Genomic DNA, 22,867 nt, shown 5'->3' with positions numbered 1-22,867 from the left:
TGTTGTTGCGCAGTGGCTTTGAAATACTGCTTAGAATCATTGACTTCGGCAGCCCTTCCATTGTGAACAAGTGACCCGCTCATACTAGGAGACGTTATTTGGTTTTCACTTTAGTCAATGACCCATTTCATTTCTATAGCAATGCTTTCAAATCGTGTCGACGTATATTGTGCTCGGTCGCTTTCAGTACAAATTTCTAAAGCCTGTGTTCAATGGGACGCGAAATGTGAGCCTTATAGATCTTTTCAAGCTAACGCGCCCAAATTATTGACATGACAGCTCGTATAGAACTGTTCGCTCGCATTTCTTTGTTGACCTAAATAGAGGCCAAGAGGCGCGGACCAGCGCCTTTCGTTAGGAAAAAAATAAACAACAAATGCTGTCAGCCCAGCCAATGTAAAATACAGAGGAAAACGAAAGGAAAGAAAACACGCAAAGTAGAATGAAAGTAATGTTTTCGTAAGAGCAGGGCAACGTAGATAATCACTGCGGAGAAACAGTGTAGGAGAAACGAAGGAAACTGCGGGCGATCCACGCCGCAAAAGGATCGGCGCGGATATTCCATCGCGGCTGCCTTGCACGCTGCACATGTGGACTGCATTGAGAGGTCACCGATACTCAACCTAATGCTTGTTCTCCAGCTCATTATCATTCAATATGGCGGCAGCGCGCTGTCAAAATCAACGAAGTAATGCCAGTGTAATGGAGCCAGAGGCATAATACGTATGAATACATTTTTTCTTTCATTCTACAGTTCAAGCCATGATATAGTTTGTTTGCTTTGCAAGTATTGATTATAATACTAGTTAGTTCCTGCGGAAACCAAGAACTCGACTTATACTGCCTTCTTGAAATGCAGTAGAGCAGTGGGATAAACAGCCTTACTTTCTAAAAAGCCAGGAACAAGGAATGCACTTGGACTGAGTGCGGCTTCCCTTGAAGAAAAAGAAATACTCCTATGCACAGCACGTGGAGATAGCGTCGCTCTCTCTCTCTCTTTATATATATATATATATAGATATATATATATAACTGAGCTAATGTGTAGCCTAGCTGTTCTTGAATAAATAAGAAACAAGACGTTAATGTCTAGGAATCTGCCCTCAAAAATTGCTTCAGTGGAAACGTTTCGTTGTCTATAATCATCGCTCATGCTCTAAATATTGCTATGAAAGTAAAAATAAAAGCATACTACAGCAAAAAGAAACCACTGCCAAGGAGTCCATTTCACAAGCTTCTTGCCTCAATCCTGGTATAACAGAGGACATTAATTAGTGGTGCTTACGTAGCGTCTCGTTTGTATTTCATACCCATCGGATCGCGCTATCCGAGATCCAACTCGCGACGTCGTGTTAACCAACAGAACAATACAACCGCCGAACCACTCGGAGATAACTGTATGACGCATGCTGAAGAAGTGCGATGCTAACAGGCGTCGCGGGTAACTGAATTCGCAGTACTAGAGAACAGTTCAAGCATTACAGAATTTGCACTGCGTGCGCTTTTGAACACAGTGAGAAAGACATTAAAAACTAACCTAATTCGAACTGTAACTGATGAGTATACATGAGAGGGGCCTCCAGGATTATTCCAAGCATCGATTATTCGCTTCCGCCAGCTCGGCCAGCAGCTATGCAGTACGACGCACCGTAAACAGATGACCATGCAAAGTGAACGAGCGCGCCTTTTATTGATCGATTTTCGCTTATGAAGCGTTGAAATTTCCGTTTTGATGTCGTTCACAGTGCCTCAGTTTATGTTCTTCGGGTATTCGGCGGCATTCGAGTGCTCAGCGCTTCCACATGTCGTTGCTGTACGTGCCGACTCTAGCCGTCGCTGCCAATTAGAAATCGAACTAATCGAAGGCCATCGGCGGCGACAATGTTTCACAAATTGTATATCAATAATTATTTTTCATTCTCGCAGTCGTTATAGTCTTTCGTTTTCCTTTCTTCTGGCCGCCCCTTTCTATCTCGCTTTTCTTTCTTGGTTGAGAATAAGTGCCCATTCTTTTGTGAATCGCGTGCTTCTTGCTTTTCTAATATCTTTATTCTGTTCTTGGCTCAGCCACATGATCTTTGGCTAGCACACATTTCTGTACGACCTTACTCGCAATCTGCCTGGCTGCATCTATAGAATATATACCAGGAAAACAGCATAGCGGGTTTCGTGTTCACTGGAGTGTTCGATTTTTTTTTATTTTTCCGATGTGAACATCCACCGTTCAAATCTTGCTCACTTGACGTCATTAGTTTCGGCTCAGGAATGAGTAACCGTAATTCAGCTGAAGGTACGTATATATCGAGTGCGCTTAATTGATCAGTGCCCGAAGGAGAAAGCGTTTCCCGTCATTTTTATTTTCCTAGTGATATATCAATGTTCCAACAGTGTTACCGCATGGGTAGCTGCGCACTGTTTCGGTCACGCATGTTTGCACAGGTCCTGGCTGTTTATTTTTTATATATATATATTCATTTGCCAGAGAAAAGTGAGATCGAGTGATCGTTTTCATTTGGTTAATTTTTTTTCCGGGGGGGGGGGGAGGAGTACTCGCCGTATGTCCACAGCGAACGTTAGAAGACCACAAAAAAAGAGAGAAAACGAAAGAAAGTAAGAAGAAAGAAAGAAAGAAGGATAAATCCTCGCAGTTCCTTCCTCTCGCTATGTGCATGTTCATTCTACGGTCCGAATCTTTTATTTGAAAGAAACAGCGGCAGTGAGAGGTCCGTATTGAGTATAACTAGGGATAGGAGAAAAGGCCGTACTTCTTTCTGCGTGAATTCAACTTTATTCAGTTGAAAACCAACGTGATGTAAGGCGCAATAACATCCAGCTATAATAAATTACGACATTCCTCAGAAAGTAAAAAAAAAACATGCAGCTGGTATATTCTATCACACAGGTTTATGTTGATTTTATTATGTTATTTTGCGCATAATTTTATTTCCCAATCAGCATGCAAGCATCTGTTCGCACCGGCCTCAACGTTTGCAGCTTGAATTTTAATTAGTGGCTACAGTATTCAATTCTAAAGTGACACAAAAGGGTTTCTCTACCTGATGACGCTACGTAAAGTTTACAGCGTTTATCTGGCAGACTAAACATATACCGAGGCAAGGAGCGCATTGTACTCTTCTAAGGTTCTTTTTTTTGTTTTGTTTTCTTATCAGGAAAGAAAGAAGTTGCAGATTCGCCCATAATACGAAGCAGTGGCATACATAACTATTTAAGGAACTACTCCATCACCAAAAGAGAATTAAGATTGTGAGCTTGCAGATGCACTGATAATTTTAATTCCATGTGAGGAGGGCATTCAGAAACCAGAGGTAGGAGGGGGGAAGGAGGAGGATAACGTTAAGTGCAGGTCGATCTAACTTTGCAAGAGATGGCGGCGATTGCTCCACCCAAGCACCGTCTTCCGGGGCAGTTCTCCATCGTTCAGAAGCGCAGCGGATGCACGGGTGAACGAAATGACGCGCACACTGATGCAGCAGGATACAAGCCCGCAGCCCGGGGTCAATCTTGCGCACGTTGCGGTATCGAGCTGCAAACCCCCGTCCCAACACTGTGAAAGAAGTTTGTCGAAAATTTCGAAACATAGGCTAAATCGACCTTCCCTAAAAAATCTCAGTGCCCTTCCACTCTGTGAAGAAGGATGATCAGCGAAGCTGTGTATGTGGGCCCCTAAATGGCGAACTGCACCTCCGCCATGGGTCGGCCCGGCAGAGCACCATCTTCGTGATCGGCCCACGTATGGGGAGTGATTAAAGAGTCACTAAAACGAAACAATAAATCAGTTCAGACTAGTGGAGCATTGTTTGAGAACCCTGCAGGCAGTCATTTTAAAAAATAGTTTCATTTTTAGATGAGAAAATGAAGGTCCAAGTATCAGTATTTGAATTTCGCGCTGAAACCCCAGCGCCGGTACGTCAGCGTGACGTCAGGGATTCCAAAGTATTTTTTCGCATTTGGGCCGCGTTGGCTGAATAAAGGTTCCTGAAACTTGCCATGTTTAATATTTGGTTCCTTTAGAACACAATGTAGTCAATCTGTACCGCTATATATAATTAGTAGGCCCTAGAAGATGCCATCGAAATCTAAGACGTCACAGCTCCTAGGTGCGGCTACTCAAGTAGGCGTCGCCCCCCGTATTCCGTTCTTGCGCTTTTTCTGGCTTACCAAACGTGTTATTGTTGTAAGAGTGGTGTTTTCGGTGTTGTAGAACGATAATTTACTGATGCAGAAGAAATCATCTTTGACTTTAGTGTCCCTTTAAGGCCTGCTTCACCTCCGCCGTGGGTCCGATCGGCATTGTACTGTCTTCGGGATCGGCCCACGCATGGGGAGTGCTTAACGCCGGTTTCACCTCCGCCGCAGGTCGGAGCGGCATTGCACTATCTCCGGCATCGGTCCAAGTATGGGTAATTTTTGGCCTATTAGGACACGAAAATTTTCTTACGCGGTAGAGGTACACAGGTTCACTCTAAAGAAATTTCAAGGACGTGTCGGGATACCTCACTCCTCAATGTTCAGTATCCTCGTGGAAGCACCACGTCATTCACAGCGCCAAGCGCCTAGATGCTGGAATGCTTGAAACAAAAATTTGCGCTCTGCAATTAGTCGGGGACGTCCAACATATGGTGTCCAGCGTCACGCTGAGTCTTTGAAGTCCCACATAAGGATGCCAGAGTACATAACGATGCCAGAGTATGCACTCAACCCAGTGTGACGCAGAAGGGAAGCCTACTCATGCAAATGTGGCTTGCTGGGCCGATAAGGCAACTATGAACAATGAAACTGACTGGCCGCGGCATGTATTAGTCAGTATTGTGGATCCGTAGTTGGCTTGATTTATAATACATCACGAGCAAGCCCTGACCTTCAAGTGATGCTGCTAGAAAGCATATCTAAGAGGCCCTTTCTATCGCCTCTCGAATGCAGCAAGTAAACGTCCATGGAACGACCCCAAAGCTTCCATCGCTTCTGTAGCCATCACCTAGGGGGGGTATACGAAGGAAGGGCGGGGAGAAAATTACTTTTGGAATCGGTAGCATCGGCTCCTGTGGCAATCTTTCCATTGCGTGAAACAACATGGTACGCGAAAAATCCTCACACTAAAAAAAAAACATTTTTCACTTCTTAATGTTTTCAGTATAGCAAACACGCAAGCAACTTCAATCAAAAACAAGATTAACGATAGTTGGCTATCGTCCATGGGCGGTAGCATCGATTGTCAACCTAGCATTCAATGACACGAGTTCATTAGAACAACAACGGTGTCCATGACAGTAATATGACTTTCTCGATGTATTCTTGCTAAATTTTTTGCTTATCATCTAGACGCCACATCGGTGCAAACAGTGGAATAAAAGTCACATAAATATGGGCATAACTTTTTAAACAATACGCTCCATATGCGTAAGCATAGAGAGTGGTTTCGCATACGGCTTAAGTGAAGAATTTTGTGCATGCACACTGTATACTCTGTTTCTCAATGCAAACTAACGTCTTCTTGAATACTGCACACAAGAAGTATGAATGATAATTTTGTGGTGACTCATTTTTTTCCTTATTACGCTTTGACTACCACGGTCATTCACTGCAAGGTTACGGGGATAACATAGAAGCCTTCTGTCACCATCTAACAGCACGAGTGTCTAGTATTGCTTTATAATCTACTTCAACAAGCGTAAACAGGACTGGCGGAACTTTGCAGCAATCCCGACAGTGAGAGGGGTGCACATCATGCGGTTATTAGTGCCCACGTGGGTCGAGAATGATACCTAGGACCCTGTGCTGTTGGAACGCAAGTACGCGTAAACGGAGCGCGACGACTCACAGCTGGTGGTCAAGTGGTACCTCAATGAGTGTCCAAAGCCCATCGAGCAGTGGATGCCCAGCTGGAGACACGCCACGTCTCTCAGAGGCTGAAGGGGTGCCTGAACGCCGACTTCACGATTACCGCGAACCACTTCACAAAGTTCCGCGCTGGCAACCTGTTGCGAGCGAGTACTGAGCTGCACGGTCGGTACTCGTGTCACGTGACCTCACACAGTAGCCAGGATCACATTTCGCAATTCATCACCGTCTGTGGTGAGCGCTGCACGTTTTATCTAAGGTTAGTCCCTTTTGGCTTAGTATGGTTAGCTGTACGAGCAAGAGTGTTCGTCTCTGCATGCTGAAATTCACCAACACGACGTATGCTCCGAAAATAAAACGATCACATTAGTTTAATGCATCACCAAACCTACCATAGCGCTAGTTACAATCGAGAAAATGTCAGTTGCGGCTAGTGCTTCTGCTTGCGTTATTCGGCTTTTGCAGCGCAATATTTCATAGTTTTATCTAAGGCTGGCTTCACATGTTTCTGGGAGACGGGCTACGCGAAGTAGTAGGGAGAGAGGTAAAGAGGAAAGGAAGGGAGGTTAACCCGATATCAGTCTCCGTTTTGCTACCCTACACTGGGGATGGGAGATATTGGTTAGAAAGATGACAGAGAGGAAAACGCTAAAAAAGTAGTGGAGTTGCAGCACAGTTATAGTTCGTAGCAAGTAAACTATCAGAAAACTACGATCGTTGTGTACGCTTCTGCGGATAGAAAATTTGAATTGGAGGTGGCTTGCCTTGGCTAAAGGAGTATTCATCTTTTCCTCAGACTGGGCCTCCCGGCAAACTTTTGACGATGTCTGTGCGACTGGTCCCTTTCACTTTGCACTGCTGCACGTCCAAAGCGTTTTATGTTCAGCTTCTCACGAGCCGCTGAATCGGTGACGACTTTTGTGTGTACTGGTTCACCGGAGCACAGTCTTCTTTGATTCTACTACGTCACACTTGCTGGTGCATTGAGAGGAGATGAATGATCCAAGAACGCAGCGTGTTCAGAGTACACACGCCTCTGCACCGGGAGTCTTTTTGCCTTCACCTACACATTCTCCCCACAGCAATAAGCAGAAAGTGTGCTTTCATCATCTAGCTTTTGCGCAAGGAGCTTGGAAATGCTTTCCACATGAGTAACCAGGATTCTTCAGTAACACCGCCTTTATCACGTGTAGGAACTGTTTATACCATCGCGTATAGCAACGCCAGTGCGAAAGAACACCTGCACCCCAACGGAGGACGTATAGAAGCGTGCACGCCCCCACCTCCGTTCCTCCTCCACAAAAGGGACGCTCTCGTGGTTGCTGAAGACAAAGGTCGTGCGAGAAGAATGGGAGAGGATGGATGTCCTAAGGCATCGCAAGGGGGAAAGTGGGAGTGTGGGGGAGGGCGTGCTGCTTATAGCCCGAGTTGGATTGACGTGGAAAGGAGAGACTGTCCCCGATATGAGCATTTCCAACCGCCTAAATTAATTAGGTCCCAGGAAGCTTATGCAATAACGGAGCGCGGTACACGATCAGCCGCGCTAAGACCTCACCGTTGGTCGCCCCTTAATGGGGGGAACCGAAGTTCCGGATGGGCCTCCTCGGTATGTGGCAGGGGAGCTGCGTCAGTCTTGAGCTAACGTGTGCGCAGGCGCACACACAAAGACGCGGAGACGTAAACTTACGCGCCGCCTTGGTGGCCGTGTACACACACTCGGCGTAGGCATACACTCCCTTTCTCTTCGCCGTCTTAACGGCTCTCGAGAGGAAGGTAGGCGTGGCGGTGGAAAACGCGATTAACACGAAGATTCATGCGAGCCGTCACGCACGGTGCAGTCTGCGCCTGCAGGTGCCTTGCGGTACAGGAGGGAAGTGAAGCTCTCGGAAGCAGCGAGGATTGAGAAAGCCCGGAAATGTTTGCGGAACACGGTGGTGCTTTAGGAAAGCAAGAAATAAAGAGAGCAAATTTGTGAAAACGACACTAGCTAACGAGCAAGAAAGAATGCTGCAAGCTGTTGGGGAGAAGAGTTTGTAATTACACGGAAGTACTCCGTTTCGTTTGTAATTTCGGGTGCGTGCAGCCTTCCTCTCACGGAGGTTTGAGTACTGAAAACATCATTACTGACAAACACTATGAACGGATTGAGAAGGAGGAGGCGAGAGAGAAACAGTGAAATGAAGAAGGCGGGACGTTCGTCTGCGGTGTGTCCGTGTCACACCCGATGAGACATGGGCTGGCTGGGGAATGTGATTCACGATTTACGTCCTCGTGGCGCAGACGTATGGTTCTGAGCTCTGCTAATTGTCCAGAAATTAAGCAAATTTGCACCAAGGGAGGAGTGCGTGGCATCGGGCATGCCTTGCGTATGGTAGGCTCTCGACGGCCTCTCAACCGACGCCACAATGCTTCCGCTAACCGAGGAGGAAATCCATAAACGAAGCACACGAATCAAGCAGCCGAGTGGAAAAATACAACGCGCAATACCGATGGGAACAATTGTGTTGCCGCACGCTGCTGTTTTGGACCTTAATAGGAGTTGTTATGGCCGCTGGTGTTCTGGCAAATAGCGTTAATGGACTCGGCGCGTTTTACCGCTCGAAAACAAAACCGCTCGTTATTGAGTAGTGGAAGCCTCTACTTTGTATTGATCATTGTAATCCATTGTAATATTGACGCCAGATTGTTTCTTTTTCAGTTTGTTTAGAGCAGCGTGATACCAGTGGAAGTGTTTTGCTTTCTACTGATCGAGCCTGGTACATGCGTATGTGGTAGTTCTTAAACTGGGAATTTCTATCCGCTGTATGAACACGTTTCGCGCAATTATTGGGACCATAGGCAAACGATTTCTGGTCACAAAAGCGGCACAGAAAACATGGGTCCCTCAAGTAGGTATTCATCACCCTCCATTTAACTGCCCGAAGATCGAAGTTTTCTTTGTATGGCCAAAGCACAATTTATTATTAAGGAGAAACTCGCGTTATTGTTTTGTCTTTGTTTGTTTTTGTTTTTGAAGTACGAAGCTTTATTCTTTTTCACAGTGGGAAATGCAAAATTTTGTTTTTCTGCAGGATTTGCTTGCATTATGTGAAATACAGTAAACTCTCAGTTGTACGAACGTCTGTTTAACGAATATTTAGGAATACCGAGCTTCTAGAAAATCCCCGGCGGTATTTATATGCATTCTGCTCAAAAATGTTTCAGTTAAACTAATTTCTAAATTTTGAATATTTCAGTTGAACGAACTTGAGGCTCCTAATGGACAGAAACACCGGCTACAATTAGATATGGCTGGCATAAGTCAGGCCTTTCCCCCCTGTGCGGTGAAAGCGAGCAAGAGGAATAGCGCGACGAGGTGATCGACCCCGTGATGTGGACAGAGGTGTGTCACGAGCTGGACGTTGAGAGCAATGCTTCGTTTGAAGACTACGTGCAGTCACAGTGAGCTCGTTACCAGTGCTGAACTATTAGTTCTGGAAATTGAATTAATGTGTGTTGTTTAGTGACGCAAAGGCCAGATACGGCCAAATAGCGCCATGCCACTATAAGTGAGTTCGCAGTGGAGTGATGAGTTCTATGAAGTTGATGTGACGTAGCTGTAAGGGGACCTAAAAGAGTCGCAGCAAATGGCGTAAGGTCTACATGTAATAAGATTATGGCAATTACTAATGACGTGTACTATGAGCATTAATATGCATTGCGAAAGAATGATACGATATACAAAATATGTCAGGTGCTAAAATTGGGCAGCGCACTAGTGCCTCATCGCCCTTGAAATACAAGGGTCTGGAGGCATGTGCTATACAAAACAACTGTCACAGCGGCATCCTCTGGAAAGAGGATGCGTTACGAATTTAATGGGCTTATAATATGTAGGACAACATCAGTCAAGAAAGCCAGGACTGCACTGGTGTTAAAAGGTGCTTCTTTACCAAGAAATATAGCTGAATGAAGAGGGACACAATAGCGGTATGCCAGAGAAAAATGTTTCTTTCTCTCAGTTTCGGCTTCCCGGCACTCCAGTAGGACGGGGAGGACAGTCCGCCTCTCACCACATCTACCAGAGGTTGAAGGCTCCTTTCCTGTAAGTAGAATATTATGGGAACCAAATGTGTATCCTATTCTCAAATGACAGAATAGGCCATCTGTTCGCCGTGATTTTGTTGCGGAGGGCCAGAAACTTAACTGTGGCTTTATCACGTGCAGCTTATTATTTGTTTCCGCGTCCCACAAGCATTGCCAGTGGTTTCGTAGTTTCCTTCGTAAGAAAGTCATCAAATCTGCGGCAGGTACAGCAGCGGTATGAATAATAGCTTGCAATGCAATTGACGTGGCCATCTCGTCGGCCAGACCATTATCCTCGATGCCCCTTTGGCCAGGCACCCAGCATATAATGACATGCTGGTTAGATATATACGGTTAACACAGGACCGAATACAGCTCACTAAGTATGGAATTTTTGTGCTTACAGAGTGACCATCAAGGCTTTCATGACCATTAGGGAGTCTGTATATATAACTGCTTTTACGAGTTCTGTTTTCCTTATATGCCTCACAGCCGACAATAGTGCATAGGCCTCAGCCTTAAAGATACTTGTTTTTGGATGCAGCACATCGGATACCGAGATGGATGGACCGACGGCTGCATAGGACACCTCGTCATGTAACTTCGAAGCGTCTGTGTAGAATTCTGAGAAGGAATGTTTGTACTAGAATACTAGGAAATGCATTCGAATTTCAATCTCAGCAGCGTGCTTTGTCATTTCTAGAAAAAATATGTCACATTCTACCACCTGCTACTCCCAAGCAGGTAGCAGCTTGGTTGGATACATGAAACGATGTTCAAGTTCAGCATGCGAGCGATGCAGCACGACTCAGTGGAGCCTTGGAATAGGGGCCCACCGTAGCTGAAGAGAAGTCTCAAGTCGCCAGCGCCAAGAAGATGAAGACGACGGAGACCTCGTAACCGCGAAACTCTTAAAAGACTCAATAAAGTTTTCACTCACTCACTCACTCAAGGAGCGGCACATGCATTTCATCGCTAAAGTCCCTCACACACAGCGAGAAAGGCTGTCTTACAGAGCGACGATTACGAAGAAGTCTAGCACACGTCATATCTTTAACGGTAATACAACATGGATGTTCATGATTAGAGTGTATTTTGAGAAAATACGTGAGGCTGATGTATGTTCCCTGCAGACGGAGTGACTATTCATTTGATTGTACTTATGATGTTTTAATAGGGCTTGTTCTGAAAGCGCAGAAACCTAGATGGTGGACGCGATCTAATATCTTTAGTGCACTAGGGGCAGATTTATATACGATGGCACCATAGTCCAATTGTGATCAAATTGGGCTCTTATAAAGATTCATTAAACACGTCCTGTCAATAGCCCAAGTTGTGTGCGATAGAATTTTCAGTTTTTTCATTGTTTTTAGACATTTCGTTTTAAGGTGTTTTATGTGTGGAATGAAAGTAAGCCTGCAGTCAAGTATAATACCTAGAAATTTACGCTCTCTGTTGACACGTATTTGTTGCCCACACAGTTCCATACAAGGATCTGGAGCCAGGCCTCGTCTTCTTGTAACAAGAATGCAAACAAGCTTGGGGGAGTTGATTTTACCTCTCTTATTTTGCTGCCCAAGTGGAGACCTTGTTCAAGCCTTGTTGTACCTCTCGCAAACTGTCAGGTTACATGATTTGAAGCCTATTTGAATGTCGTCCACCAAGAGAGAATAAAAAATGCTTGGTAGTTATAAAGCACGGAGTGTGGCCATCTTATCGATGAACAGTGTGCAGGCGTGCACGCCTTCCTGGGGCACACCAGATCCTGTATAAATGGACGTGACAACACATTGCCGATTTTTACTCGGAAGGTACGATTGCACAAATAGCTTTCTATTAGGTTCAGCATATTGCCACAGATGGCCATTCCCGACGAGTCTCTGAAGATTCCGTAGCGTTCTAACGTTCTGTCCTAAAGTGTTTATATACAAATGCCTCACGGGTATCTCCTTCAGTGCGCACAAGAGGATCGGTTGTGGACCGCCCGTCTCTGAAACCACATTGACAGCGATCCAGCGTTTTGTTTATTTCTAGGAAATGTATGAGTCGCGAATAATCATTTTTTCTACAGCTTACAAACCTAATGTGTGAGAGCTATGGGATGGTAACTTGCCACCGACGAAGCGTCCTTACCCTGTTTAAAAACAGGAACCGAAATAGCTTCTTTGCAAGCCATTGGAAGGTATCCGGCAGCCCAAATAGTGTTCAAAAGTGCGAGTAGTGAAACTTGTGTGTCAGTGCGTAAGTATTTGAACATGTCATACATGACTTTGTCAGGTCCCGATGCAGAGCTCTTGCATACGATCAAGGCAGCTGACGCCGGCTCACACGCAGTAAGCCAGCGTCACTGCCGGCTCACTGCGTGGAGGCCGGACAGCCACCGGAAGCCGTTGTGTCGCTGCCCCCTGGCGCATCACATCGACAAAAGTGTTCTTGGGCTGGTAGGATACCTGCATGCGTGCCACCTCGAAACTTATGTTTTCCGTTACTTTAACTGCTACAATTTTCTTTTTCTTTTTCCGGGATGGGCACGACCGAGAGTATGCGGTGCGCTCTCCATACCAGTTTACACTATGGAGTGAGCTCTCGCTAGATCTGTGCATTTCGAAAAAGTTTGGCGGCGTCGGCAGCTCTGTTAATTGTGCCGAAACACTGGCATTTCAAACATCGCAGCACATTTGGCAGGTATGGCGCAAGACAAATATTGAAGTACCCGGCCTCGATGGACTCGGGCAGAACACTGGAGCCGAAATTTTTAGGTGCTTTGTCTGGAATTGTTGTCACGTCTCATCTTAATTCCTTTAACGTTAATGACGTTCTGCTCGCTGAAGCTCTCCAGGAGTTTAGCTTCAGTCAGATCCAGCAGATCATCATCTGAGACAACGGCTGGGGTGTGTTCATAGAACGGTGGGGGGTTATCGTTACTTCGGCATCCCCAAATGACACTTGTTTGGGCAGTTTTTCATATTGTTTCTGGTTGCGAAGCTCCAACAGATCACTGCATGCCATCCTGAATGCTTTAACCTGTGCCAAAAACTTTGGTAAGAGACTTTGAAACGAGAAATGGCGAGATTGTTCGCACTGATTTGTCTGGTTTTTCAGAGTGAATGACACGGAAACGGGGGAAGGATTCATCTTGACGACCGAAAAACTAGAAGGACTCATTGGTGCGCCGGTCTTCAAGGAGCCAACAGGTAGTGGTGGGAAGGGACCAGCCATAAGTCAGTGTATTTTTCGACAGTAACGCCAACCACCCAACGTGGAGCCCCACAAGAGGACGCTGCAGGGACTGTGAAACAGGCCCTGCAAACGCCAACTGTAGGTTGCAACCATAACCTAATATGACATAACCGAGGTAGGCTACTCACACAGAGCTAACCCTCGCTGCCTCGAAAATCGGAAGTAATCCAGAAAGGAGGACAAGACAGAAAAGATTAAAAGTAAGAGGGAAAGACAAATGTCGGAGGGAGAGATAGACACGAAAAAGCAACTGCCGATTTCCCCCGTGCGGGTCACTCCGGAGGCGCTGTCTACGTGAAGCTAAAGCCAAAGGGGTGTGTTGCCTCCACCGAGGTGCCTTAAAGGTCCAAACACACGTCATCGTATCAGCCCCCGGGATTCCCTTTTCCCCGGACATGGCTAAGCCACGCACGGTTAAACGCGGGACGGGAGAACCTGCGTGTGCTAGGGTACGTGGTGTCGCAACGCTCCAAATGCCTGCTGACGCAGACGCCCCTGCGGGGAGATCTGTAAATTCTTTCCAATGTTCGTCCCAAAGAAGAGTGAGACGAGGAAGATGCAATGGCACAGCCAGATTCAAATTCTGTAATTCTAGCCGAGGCTGTAGCGTGCCTTGGAAAGTTGCGAGACTTCGTGTCTCAGCAACAATCAGTGCCAGAGGAAGGGCCCAAAAGCAATGACTTTATGAACAGGTCTGCAACTTCTTGCATTTCAAGAGCACCAGTGCAAATGACAAGTACAGATTATTTTTTTTAATCAGCTAGGCAGCAATCTAACTGCTATGCACTTCGTATACAATGATGTACGCAACTGAAATTGTATTTCGCACGTTGACTCGTTGTCTGTTGAACCATATTCTACTAGTGAATATTCAGTCCAGTGAACTCTCAATTAAGTGATTATTTGCTTGAGTCCCTTGAAGTTCACTGAAGTAAGATTTCGCTCTATTTACGCAGGCGTGCTTGTAAGAAAAATTATCCTGCTCCGAAATCTTCATTTGTGGTGTATATGATGATAATTCTTTGCAAAAAGAGTTGAGCGTATCAACGACCAGTTTGCAAATGTGAACAGAAAACGTAGCACAACCTGCTCAAAAAGTGTACTACAGGTTTACCCTTGCCTGGGGAATCCTTGCCCGCGAAAAAAATTCTGAACCAGTACATTGTAAAAGTTTAATGTCACTGACAGAGGACTATTCATTACCTTGGCGGTACCTAAGGAAGATGAGCAAACGGGATTGATAGTACCAGCTCTCTTGTGAGACATTATTTCTTAAAAACTGCTCCATCAATAATAGCGTGACCAGCTTGTCAGTAGCTTTCACTACAGCGAACTTTCCTTATGCAAGAATACATGTCACCAGTCGAGTGGGCACGTGCAATCTTGTGGTTTGGCGTGTGGTACGTGCAGTTTTGTGCTTTGGCGTGAGCCACGGGGCTAAAAATTAGGATAGTAATATGAGTAAGTTGGTAGGCGTTCATGTTGAATCATGTGCAGCGCTCAAAGTTGGAACAAAGATATGGAAAGGACACGGTACAGTGCTTGTGCTGTGTACTTTCCTGGTCCTTTGTATAACTTTGCTGCACTAACTTCAACATGAACAGCTAAAAATATTTGGCAGCCCTTATCATAGGCGAAATATTGCCGATATGTGATAACCGTGGTCTTTCCAAATATTCTGGATAGGCGAAAGCTTGTCTCGTATGTTTCTTTTTTCGACTATTTGCTTGAAGCCCAGAATATGGAAACGAAATGATCAAACATTTCGAAGTTGGATCATGCATAAACAAAAGCCCAAAATATGTCTTCCGACAGGCTGCTACTGTGGCTAAAGTAACTTACATTGCATTTTGCTGCTTTTTCGTTCATTCATCTAAGACTTCGTTCGCTTAAGTGTTAATATTTGTTTAGCTTCTTTCACCAAGATGCATCGACGTCGTCGGGTTAATTTCGTCACATATAGGCGCTCATTCTTTTTGCACGAGTCGTATCTGTTCTACACGGGCTAGAGCCTCGCCTCCGTGATTTATGGCAGCTAACGTGATTTATAAACACATAATTACCGACACACTAATATTTAGGGAGGATGACAACCTGAGCAGGAAGGCTCTGGTTAAAGGCAATGAAACGCACTGAACAAATTCACGTCCAGCGCTAAGGTACACTGTTTCAGGTAATGAGAGATGGGACATTTATACTTTAAAGACGCTTCATTAAAGTGCAAGTGCTTTAGCAACGAGCTTTTCAAAATTCATGTCAGGCTGTTCGCTTAAACGAGCGACGGAGATGAATGTTTGACAGTTCTTGTGCAGACGAGCCGCAGCCAAAGATGATGCTTTGGAAAGTGAGCGCCACTTCTATATGTTGCATCAATTTCGTAGCGGATTTCTGAAATATGCACCGCTCTTGAGGCAAACTTACAGGCCGACGCGTAGTGCGCGCTGTGGGGTTAATGGAAATGCGGTTCGCATTAAACACGACCCGCGCGATGCTCGAAGCGCATGGAGCACCGAGACTGAAGGGTCTTTGAGGCTGCGGGGACTACGGTTCTGGCGGAATGACTTTTCAGTGCATTACGGATAATGATGGAGGTGAAAAGTGTGTGGGCCGTAAGCTGTGCCCCCTGGGCCTTGCGTCAAACGATCGTCGGAACGTGGCTGTTTTTGTTTCCCTGGGTGCGCGTCAGTTCGGACCTGGTATTTTTAGTGCCTAACTGTAGAACCAAGCGCGAAGGAGACCTGTAATTTCTGCTCGTGAACTATGGATGAAGAGACGCCAGCACCAAAACAAAGGGCAGGCACCCGAATGGCAGTCGGTGGTGCCACAGGATCCAAAATTTATTTTTTTTTGCTCGTTGTCATTTCTTTTCAATTCCTACAAAATTTTGCGTGTTTTTGTTTTGCTCGGGCGTACCTGCCCTAATTCATTCATGCTACCTTGTGACTGGTGATGCTATAATGCGCGCGACAGCCCGTATGAGTTTTTTATGTGAAGATTTCTAACTTTACGCCATGTCAATGTACTATTGACCGGGTTCGAATTTGTTATTGTCGCCAACTTTGCTAGAGCTAAAGCCGCCCTCCTGAGCGAGGCACCCGAAGACCAGGAGTGGGCCGTCCAGCGGGCCAATGCCGTTGCCGAGGATCTCGAAAGATTTTCCTCAGGCGATGGACCCCTGGCAGCCTAGCCCCGGGCACCAACATCAATAACCGTTGGACAAATAAAGTTTATTCCTATCCTATCCTGCTAGAGCTATATTTTAAGTGCCAGCTGCGTCTGTGGTCAGCACGATGAATTACGCGTTTTTCTAGAAATTCGGGTCATGCTTCCTAGAAGCGTAATGAATGTTAAGGAATAATATTTTTTATGTCTTGATGGTACTGCCACTAAGGACTGTTTCTTTTATGGCGCTTTGCATAAATCTTTTTTTCTTTCTTCACCCTTTTGCAATCCTGATTTATTCTTTTGTTGGTTCCTTTCCTCGTTTAGCACACTATCGTTTAAGCGAATCCGAAGTAAACTGCTGATTACATAAACCTAAGGCCGAATTCACAAGAGTTACAGTTCGCGCAAACTATATTCAATGACCAGGTATCAATTTGGCTAGCATAGCTGTTTACAAAACATCGTCATGTTCTCTGGCAGAAAAACAGGTTCGCTATTCGAAGTTCTTCGTGCATTTGGTAGAATATGCTATAGTACATGAACCGTTTTGTGAAAACGAGTGCGTATATTACGATAACAACAAATTTTTTCATCCCCTATATTACCAAAATTCACTAGTACATTGAGCTTTATCTTTATTAGGTTCTTAACTGCAAATCTGAGACAACAGCCTCTTAGTTCGCGATGAAATGCAAACGACTGCATTTGTCCTGTATTTCTGGACTAATCTTTTCTGGAAGTTGGCCTAAACCTCTCAACCTATACATTCGCGGCATTCCAGCTACTTCTCCCGCAATTGAAAGGTTTTTGTTGCAAAGTTCTGATGTTTTTCTTACAAAGCGCAGTGCTTTCACATGAGGCACACCAATTGGTCTCGTTGAACCTTCGAAGTAATGTTTCAGGGTTCGCATTTCTTTCGTCTTGCAGAATGCTTCTTGTACCGCGCAATCTTCCGAGGGATGATGTGCTCCCTCGCACTCGCAATGTTTACACTGACCTGATCCAACAATAAAGTTCACAAAGGTCCAGCTAAGAGATAAGCAAGTCGTAGCTGATTATTTGTGGTAAATTAATCTAAATAAATTAAGGATATTCGAAAAAAAAAAAGAAAACTTCCAGCAAGGATAAAAGAAGTGAAAGTCAGCGCGGTCAGTGTGTGCTTTGTCAGCTATGTCATTTCCTCGCTTAAAAAAAACTGTTTAAAGATAATACTACAAAATGAGATCAATTTTAATCTAGACACTTCATATAGCGGACAAAGCCATAAAACTGTACACATCTCCAATATGTACAATGTCCGCGTACTCAGTTGTCCTTGTCATGTTGATGTGCATATGTGCAGCGCGAAACAAGGGCGGCATTCAAGAAGGTTTACTTCCAAGGAACTCTTTGACAAAGACAGCATTCTTAATTTGCAATATGTATTATGGTTCCTAGGAGCTATTCTTGCATGCGAATTTGCTTGCATTTAGCCCACCGGTTTTGTCTTTTCTGCAGCGACAATGTTAAATTTGAATTTATATGCATTTTATTTTATTTTTCATTTCTATTTTGCAGCTTCCGGGACCTTCTATCGACACCAAATGAACTGCAGTTCATAAAAGTTTAGCGCCCAAATAGAAAGAACGGAAACGCGCCACATTCTGACCACATCCAAACCAAGCGTTAGTCAAGCGTTCTCCGAGAACGCATTCAAAACCTCGTTATGAGCTATTGACTGCAGCATGAGACGACAGCCAATAATGCTCCAGCAGAGTAACCAAAGAGTGAGAAGGTTTTAATAAAGGATAGGAAAATGCACTCCCCCTTATTTGCGTTGAATTTCTCACCCTTGACTTCTCTGAAATGTTTCGCAGGATATAATCTCTGAGTGTTACGATGCGGCTACTTAAATAACATTGTGCCCTCTTAAGAACAAAACTCGAAGTTGCGCAGAGGTAAAAAAAAATGTTGCTTATTGATCAGTTACTTCTCATTTAGAAATTTTTCATGCTGAATCGTTGCGAAAGCTTTTCGTTGAAGTCGAAACACGGTATTCATTATACATCAGAAAGGAGACGCGTAAGTGAAAAATAAAGGATAGTGGGTGACCAGAACCATATCGAAAGAAGTGAATAATATCAGCATTTCAGAATAATAGGCGTTAGTGTTGTTTTCTTCTGTAACGGCAGCTATGTATAACGTTACCCTGTGAACAATAGTAGTTCACTATAACTACTGTTCGTTTGAGAGATCGAGAGAAGCTTGACGTTTCAATACAACAAGCACATAGATATGTCTAAGAGGATAGCTTTTTTTATTGGTCTTAAGGGCAGGAAGTTATGCAACTCAAGCAGGACTTGGTTTGTTGCTGCGTTATTGTCCCGCAGAGCTCCACCTGACTTTATACCGCATTATTTATGCTATCATATAATCAGGATCTCAAGGCAGTGGGTAATTTATCATTTTTTACAGTTTGGACGAATGGCCAACTGGTGTCATAGCTTTTGTCAGGAGAATGTGATACTAAAGAAACACTCACATTCAAGTAATCTTCGTATGATGACGTCTCTGGGTTCTCGCCCCTATAGAAAACGAAGAGTTCTTGCTTTGCGTAAGTGTGCAGCATGAGCTGTTGCGGGCACGGAAAAATATCACGCAAAGCATAATTTATGCAGCAACCTCTAGCGCACACTACAAGTGCAACAATCAAACGCGTTGGAAGCCTCACCGCGTGACCGCGCATTTACTGTTTCTAAAATGTGCTCCCTTTGCTATGACACTGTATGCAAGGTTTGAATATCCTGGAGATCCTCGAGATAGTGAAACAGTAAAGTGCACTCAACTCGGCGAAATAGCCACTAAGCAGACGTGCGAAATCTGAAACCATAGGAAAATAGGCATGGCCATGTTTGCTTTATTGAAGAAATTCTGCTCTTAGTGTAATGAGAATGTTTAGGTATCATTGGCTTTTATCGCTGAGTAGTTTTGTAGAAAACAAGGCCAGCAGTCAAGGAACCTGCGAGGACAGTAAATTTAATAGCGCTGTCCTGCGTGTGAGCTATTCGGCGTGACAGCAGCACAACAGCAGGCTATGGTCAGAAAGTCTGGAAGGGCTCGTAAAGAAGAGCTCTGCAGCCTTCAGCCAATTAATTAGAGAACAAGAATTGACCCAGTAGACTTTTCAAAAACCTTCGCACGCTTTTGTAGTTTTTATGGAGCGAAAGTAAAGAAAAATCACCGCCCAAATAGTCCGCACACATGATTAAGCAGGAAAGCTGAAGCGTGCGGCCTTGGAATTTATCACTAGGTTAATCCCAACGGTTCGTTAAACGACGACTTGGTAGGCTGCCCGATCCTCGGTACGCACCTGCTGCTTGTACCCGGTTGCACGAGCCTGTTCTTGTGCCCGGGTTGCATCATTGGCATGGCACAGACGAGCTTGTTCGCGGTTCTGCTCGCGTCGTTGCTGATTGAAAGCTGCCTGCTCAGAAGTACGATATGACGCGTGGCCCACCTATTTCGGAGACGGAAAGAAACTACTGCGCGCGCACTCGGCTGCGACAGAGACCCATGACGTCACCAGTGGCGCAGCCTATCGCGTGCTTCTCTTTCTCTTTTTTTTCGCGCATATGCATAGGGTTACGCCGGAAGAGCTTTCAGCGTACAAGCGACACAAGGACGGACGGACGGACGGACGGACGGTCGAATCGGCTAGCCATACAGAGCTTCGCCATAAAATTGGGTGACATACGTTTGTCAGCTCTTTAGCGTCAGACTACAGACAAAGGACTGTGCAAAGGAACACCGAGAACGACCGTAAGTATATAAAAATCAGCTAACCCTAACTTTTGCGTCTAGCCAACATATTTTCATACGTGTATAAACATGGCTGCAGTGCGAAGCCGCCCACAGGATTAAACATAGAAAACATGCAACTTCAGTGCAGTCCGAGAAAGAGTAAGCTGCTGGATGTTAAGTTGTTTAAATAACATTCATAAGTAGCCATAAAAATTGTGTGCAACGGAAGTATGTTAATTATGTGCGCACACATTTAACCTATAAATGTTGGAAGATTACATGCTCAGTAATGTCATGGTAATTAAACCAAAATATAATACAGATGCCATGTCTGCCTAGTATTTGATCCGGGTCATTGTTTCGCGTGTTTCTGATTCGTAATGAGCAATAAAAATAACAATAGTGTGGGTCATGGCCATAGTATATAGGCAGATGTCACATGTTCACTTTAGGAGGCTGTATAATTAAGGTGTTCAAGGTCACGTGCGAAGTCAGTGACCATTCATAGTAAATATAGGCTAGTTGTACACAAAAAAAGTCAGTGATGACTTACCTCAGTAACGTTTGCAGCTTTCAACGGTTGTCGCAGGCACCCATTTACCCTTTCGCATGAAAAAGCTATGAGCATGTTGTATTTCCAGCAAGAAAATTCTATAAAGGTGGCATGCCTGTTTTTAAGTTCTCACAGGCCAGATTATTTTCCGATCAGCAGATATTTTGGCCTCGAGGCCAATTAGGTGGAATGTAAACATATGGCTTCGAACATAAAATACAGATGTAGATACTGAGGAATAAGCTCATAAACTACTAGTGCATCTTAAGAGAAACCTGCTTTTTGGACAACCCCTGCCGCTTTTTCTTTAAAATAGGTATTCATTGATATGGTGGAGTCCGTAGATGGCACTGTCTCCTCCTCTTCTTTCGTTTGATATGTGCACCAAATGATAATATGAAAACAATTTCAATTGAAATATAAAGCAAATAGTATTTGAAAACAGATCTAAAGTTCACACACCCACTTATACAATATAAATGCACAAAAATCTATTACTACTTAAAATGACACAATTTGCATAAGGGCGTGAGCTACAAAAAAAAATGCATTTGTCATATTAGAAAGATAAAGTATCAACCTCCTCTTTGTCAATTTCCTTATGGAGAGTGCGCAAGTCACTTTAGTTCCTGTTTTTTCCTGTTGTTAATACGTAATATATTACGCCGCCGAGATAACAGACAGATGGTCCACTTCAAGCCTCGGAGCAGTGTGTCCATCGTTCTCTCGAACGTCACTGGAGCATTGTAATAGTATATTTTCTCCGTAGTGTACAAATCCGGCCGTTTACATCAGGACGCCAACTGCTTGTCCCGCCACCCTGTTGACCCACCGGAAGCTACAGACCTCGAATCTGACACCAGCGTTATGTCCATCTCAGGCTTCGTGAACACTGGCGATGAACAGCGCAGTGATCGCGTTCTGCGAACCATCATAAATCGGTTGAGCTCGCCAACTCCTGATCCTTCCCTTCGTCTCTTCTGTATTTCCGACGAGTTCTGTACAAACGCAACTTGCGCCTTGATGGTGCTGACCTACTGCTGGCCGAAGCGGGGCACATTCGACGCACCGTGCTTTAGCAACCCGACGACGCGCCGTCCGCTGGGCCTCTCGGTTGTACTCGCACCTTTGACCGAGTCCGGCGCCGTGTCTTCTGGCCCGACCTCCACTGCTATGTGCCCCGGTATGTGACTGCTTGCGACCTGTGCCAACGCCGGTAGCCCACTCCCATGACTTCATTTGGGCTTTTACAACCCATTGATCATGGTACCAGACCCACGAACACGACATAACAAGTTGGGACGTCTGCAAGCAGAAGTTCCTAGAACTCTTGAGAAAGCCCTTTGGCCGAGAGCTGGCAGCGAAGAAGGAGCTATCGACGCGTGCTCAAACGCCGACAGAATATTACCTGGCATATATTCAAGATGCCCTCGCGTTCTGTTGTAAGACTGACATAGACATGAACGAGGCCGACAAGATTGGCCGCATCCTGAAGGGCATAGCAGATGGCGCAATTAATCTGATTATCTGCAAGATCTATGGCTCGGTGGACGGGACCATCAAAGAGTGCCGCAATTTCGAACTTATGAAGAGTCGCTGCATTACGCAGCAGTTCAACATGCTTCCAAATACAGTAGCGAAGTTTTCATGTGCAGCAACAGCCACGTGAACCTTCTCTGTCTGGACAAGAAAATTTGACGCGGTTAATTCGTCGCGAGGTCGAAGGCATGTCTCCCGCCAATTCTCATCAGCATTGCCCAGATAACGCATGCTCTGTCTCGCTTATACAGGCCGTTGTCAGACAAGAGATGGCAAATTTAGCCCTCTGTCTGCCCCATTAGGGATACCGTTCTCAGTTGGGACCGGGCCCGGCCAACCACTGCTTCCCCGTTTAACGCGGTTCCAATTTGCAGTCATAACCCGGCCGACTGGTGAACGCCGGATGATAGGCCGATTTGTTTCAATTACTCCCGTGTTGGACATATCGCTCGTTATTGCTGACGCCGTTGGTTTTCGCCCCTTAGGTGGGGCTTCCTGTCTGACCGTCGAAATCAATGTGCTCCCCGTTTCTCTCTGCGTCCTTCATCTACGGATACGACAACGTACCTACAACCTTCAGAACCAGCCGGTGACCATCGCACCTAAGTCGCCGGTCTCGTTCGCCACAGGCCCGCCGCTCTCCTTCCCCCAAGTTCGTGCCACAGG

The sequence above is a fragment of the Dermacentor andersoni genome, chromosome 5, assembly GCF_023375885.2.
Source record: "Dermacentor andersoni chromosome 5, qqDerAnde1_hic_scaffold, whole genome shotgun sequence".
Classification (NCBI taxonomy): domain Eukaryota; kingdom Metazoa; phylum Arthropoda; class Arachnida; order Ixodida; family Ixodidae; genus Dermacentor; species Dermacentor andersoni.
Note: the sequence above shows the minus strand (reverse complement) of the source record.